General features: G+C 42.8%; 1 long non-coding RNA gene across 1 annotated transcript; it reads left to right on the plus strand.

Moving 5' to 3' along the window:
• Positions 1-2,516: 2,516 nt before the first annotated feature.
• On the plus strand, positions 2,517-3,489 carry LOC140996807 (uncharacterized). Its single transcript, XR_012178826.1, has 3 exons — positions 2,517-2,988; positions 3,215-3,337; positions 3,445-3,489. It is a non-coding gene; the product is annotated as an uncharacterized lncRNA (long non-coding RNA).
• The last annotated feature ends 1,718 nt before the right edge of the window (positions 3,490-5,207 follow it).

The raw sequence follows: 5,207 nt of genomic DNA on the forward strand, positions 1-5,207 counted from the left end.
CACAGCAATCCAAATGTGGGACAGAGAATGTTATTTTTGGGACACTGTGTAACAGTAGGCTAAATTATGATGTTAATAAATTAATGTTTATATTGTGCCCCTTTGGTTATGTCTTTGCTCTGGTTAATTCATCAGGACACAATATACAGAAGACAAGTAGATTGCTTGTCTTCGTCTACATTTCATCTTCTTTGAGGGGATTTTCATATATATTCCACCATACCTAATGTCCCCTCTGGGATTATTAAAGTATTTCTATTCTATTCTATTGTATATTCTGCCTAAATCTGTGTAGCTTGTGACATTGTGGTAAGTCACAATTTCCCTGTTGGGCAAAGAGGAGCTAAGACAGCAAAGACCCACATAAACACAGTTTGGCATCTCAATCCTGTGATGATAGCCTTACCTGTTTTCCTCACAGCCATCGGATAAACGCCAGATTTATACTGCATATAAATATGTTATGGACCACAGGGATGTGGACTTAATTATCTTCTTTGTGTTAACTTATTTTCAGATTCCTGCTGCTCCAGTAGCTCTGATTGACTTCTCCTCAGCAAAATCCAAAAAACAAAAGCTTGACCGTTCCATTGATGGCAGGAAAACTGGTTGGGAGGTTGGGAAATCACTTCCATGCCCAAGAGTGAAGAGAGGGTCAGAAACATATGCTAGGTTTTTTGAGACATTAAGCAAAAACTGTCCAAGTGCAGCACTGATGGCTAGGGAGGCTTACCACAAAGAATTCATCCCCAAATCTAGTATGCTTCCTAAAACTGTTCTCGAATACAGAACACCAGAGAGTCTGCAGCTACCCCCCAAAGAGCTTGAAGAGCTCACCCTGTCCCAGGTCCAGGCTGTAGAGAGGGCAACTCGAAGTCAGAGTGCAAGCAGGATTTGGTTTAGGCAAAGAGCTGGATGCATAACTGCCTCTAAGCTGAAACAAGTTCTTAAGACCAACCCCCAGCAACCATCCAAGAGCTTGATCAAGGCCATATGCTACCCAGAAGCATATAGGTTCACCATAGCCGCTACAAGGTAGTTAGGGTTGAATTAGGGTAAGGCAGAGGTAAGATTTAGGGTAAGAGGCTGTCCACATTAAGAACTGTAACTAAAAAAGTGTTCTATGAAGTGGGAGGAGAGTCCATACCACGGCTATGAAGCTGTGATCCATACTCTGCCATCTACTGTAGGCCTTCTTCAGTTAGAACAAATTTTTACTGTTTTCATAGTTAATTCATGGTATGGACAGCCCTGAAGGGCAGTGATGGCAAGTAACGAAGTACAAATACTTCGTTACTGTACTTAAGTATAATTTTCAGGTATTTGTACTTTTAGAAGTATTTTTTTTTCTCACAACTTTTTACTTTTACTCAGTAAATTTCTAACACAAATATCGGTACTTTCTACTCCTTACATTTCCCAAAAAGGCTCGTTACTTTAAAAAAAAAATCAAAAAAAAATCTTTCTTTCTTTTTTGGTGGGGGCGCTGTGACGTATGCATGTCATGTGCAGCCTGTAGCCTGTGTTTGCTGTGTTTTCGGCTCCCGCTAAAATCTTGCGAGGCACGACCTACAGTCTATGGGCACGACACAGCTGCCTGTCCGCCAGTAATCAGACCTCGTCACGGCACCTGCTGCAGCCAGCAAGGGTTCAAAATGGACAATGGAGAGGAATGTGAAGAAGAGACTGCGGAGCAGCCAGTCGAGGAGCACCCATGGCCTTATTTAAAAGAACTGTTCGAGTTTGTGGGGTCTAAAAATAATTCTTGGCGAATGTGCTGCGTCTTATGCAAACCTAAAGTCCATGAAGTGTTGGCATTCAAGAACTCACCGTCAAACCTCAGGAAACATATACAGGTAAGTCATAAAGGCTAACGTTAATTAATGTGTTAGTTAAGTTAACGTCGTCGTTCGCTAGTAATGTTGTGCTAAATTGGGCTGGTGAGGCTACGTCTAGGCTATGCTAATTAGCTAGCTACCGTTATCAGACTACCCTATATGACCATTTTAATATGCTAAATTAACTTGGAGCCCATGCATTTATGAGAACCAGGCGCATATTTGCAACCGGCTACTGTTTATTTTTTGCAATGACCAGGGATACCAATTAACACCTGACGCACAGAGACACATGGACACAGAGCCCTCCTCTGTTGCTCACCCAGAGGTTTCTACAATTTTTTGCTGTTAAAAGGGTTTTCTATGGAGTTTTTCGTCAGTGGATGTGAGGGTCTAAGGACAGGGGATGTTGTTATGATGCCATGTAAAGCCCTTTGAGACAAACTGGTGGTAAAAAAAACGGGTTATACAAATAAAATTGCCTGCTCTAATCAATTAAACGGCCCAAATCGCGCTTTTTTTTTTACAGCTGTAACGTTATGAGGGTAAGGTTAATGTTGGAAGGTAGGCAATGCAGCCCCTGACTCATATATGTTTGTATCACTTGACTTAATTGTGGCTCTCCTACATTTGTCCTTTTAGAGAAAACATGAGAGACACCTGGAGAGGTATACAAAACTCACAACCATGAAAAGGAAGAATGACGAAGAACCTAAGGACCAAGCAACCAAGCAGGTGAAACTTTGGGAAGGCAGGCACGTGTCACAGAAAAGTGTAGATAATCATATCATTGACTTTGTAGTTCAGGGCCTGCATCCTCTGAGTGTTGTTGAGGAGGAGGCTTTCCAACGTCTTGTGCATCACCTGCAACCAAATACAAAGGTCATGGCTCGTAATACGATGAAAAGCAAGATTGACAAAGCAACACAGGAGATGAAAAAGAATCTCAAGGATGCGATGCGTGATGTCGAGTTCATCGGAACCACTACAGATTGCTGGACAGCACATAGAAAGGGCTTCATCGGTGTCACAGCACACTGGCTACAACCCACAAGTCTGCAGAGGAGCTCTGCTGCACTAGCGTGCAAGCAACTGAAAGGCCCACACAACTTTACTGCACTCGCAGATGCTCTGACTGAAATACATACAGGTATGTGGGTTTAGTAGTATTTTACTTAAGTCCAATCCAGTTAAAATGTATAGGTTTGTTATTCACATTTTAATACATTACTTTTAACTTTGAATATCTGGTTCATTAACTTCTAATGTGTGCATTCATGTGTATGTGTCTGTGCATTTTCCCTGGTTACTGCGAACTTGAATTTCCAGTGGGATCAATACCATATCTACCTGACTTCTCTTATACGTCTGTCTAGAGTTCAACATCAGAGACAAGATTGTACGTACGACAACAGATAGTGGCTCCAATTTTGTGAAAGCCTTCCGCGTGTATGGTGTCACTGAAGATGAAAACAACAACGCAGAGCCAGATCAATCAGGTGAGCATTACACATTGGTTTATGATGATGACATAGCTATTGTCCTGTGTTTGGATGTATTGAAAAGCACCCTATGAATGCAGTTCATATTTTATTTTATTAAGCAGGAGTAGAGGATGGTGAGGAGGACATGGTTGAGTCTATTGAAGCCGGTCCCTTGTTGGAGCAGGATGATGGGCTTGAATACCAGCTGCCAAAGCACCATCGGTGTGCCTGTCATCTATTGAACCTGGTGGGTGATTGAGTTTATGGATTGAGTAACAACAGTAATCACGGATGACATGTAAGTGTGAACACTATCGTTTGATATTAACAGGTGGCCACAGTAGATGTCAAAGCAGCGAATGGTAACCCGGTGTACATGAAGCTTTCTCGCTCATCATTTGCAAAGTGCCAGGCTCTCTGGAACAAGAGCAGCAGATCCACAACAGCTTCAGAGATCATTGAAGAGCACTGCAAACTCCAGCTCCTCAGGCCATGTGAAACAAGGTACACTGCACTTTGAGATATGTTCAGCCCTTTGAACCTGTTTCAAATGTAAAGCACTATACAAATTTAATAAAATGTAAAATTTTTTTTATTACAAGGTGGAATTCCCTTTTCTATGCTATTGAGCGGCTTGTACGAATCATTAAGGAACAAGGAGAAGCAGCCATCGCAGCGGTCTGCAGCGCGCTGAAGATTCCGATGTAAGTTTACTTTGCATTTACACCTAACTGTAGGGTTGGCTGGTGTAAGTAAACATGAGAGAATCAGCGTGAGCAGCTAGCTTCTTTATTCACCATCTTTTTAGGCGATACATTCTCTTCACTGCTGTTCTTCTACAGCACTGAAGAATGCGTGATAACTTGTAGTGCTCACTTATAGTGACACCTAGTGACCTAACAGGGAGTAGAACTAGGCATAAGCAAGGCATTGGCACTTGTTACAAAGAACACAACAATCTGACTGCCTTGGTGTTGTGGGCATTGTTGTCCCATGCAAACATGTTTGACTGCCTAGACACTGATGGTTTTGTGCGTCTCTGTGTGTTTTCCAGGTTCACTCCTGCTGAAATTGCATTTCTCACAGAATATATGAAAACCATGAGCCCAGTAGCAAAGGCAGTTAACCTTCTTCAAGGAGAGGCCAACGTGCAGATGGGCTGGCTCGTACCCACCATCACCCTACTCAAATCTAAGCTCCACAACCTTCACACAACTTCCAAGTACTGCGGCCCTTGGCGAATGCTCTTGTAGCAGGACTTGAGCATCGCTTCCGAGAGATGCTAGCTGAACCTGAGCTGATTGCTGCTGCCATTCTTGTCCCCAAATTCAGAACACACTGGACCACTGATGAAGGCATCCTTAGATGTGGTATGTGCTGCATCACTTTCTTTTTGTTTAATATTATGTTATTTTTAATATGCTTAACACCATAAAACTCACTACCCTCACATCTCTTTCTACATTCAAACAAAGTAGATCTTAATTGACTGTTGCACCTGTTAAGCACCACTTAGAACCCCACAACCCTTCCCTTCCTCCTCCATACCTCCATCCTTACTCCCTTGTTTCCTCACCCTCCCTTGCTCCCGGGCCCTCCTTTCTCTTCCATCCCCTTCTCTTTTATGCTAATTATGTTTCTTCATTTGGTTTTGTATCCCTCATAGGCCTCAACTACATCAAAACCCACCTGAAGGAGCAGAGTACTGCAGGGCAGTCAGGTGACTCTGCGTCGTTGTCATCTTCTGAGGAGGACTTCTTTTCAACAATCAAGCAGGTGGATCAACGGGACGGTAACACCAAGCAACTAGAGTCCTACCTGGCCAGTCCAACTGATACCATGGACATCCTGAAAACATTTCCATCTGTGTGCCACCTGTCTCTTA

This window comes from Pagrus major, chromosome 5, assembly GCF_040436345.1.
Source record: "Pagrus major chromosome 5, Pma_NU_1.0".
Lineage (NCBI taxonomy): Eukaryota > Metazoa > Chordata > Actinopteri > Spariformes > Sparidae > Pagrus > Pagrus major.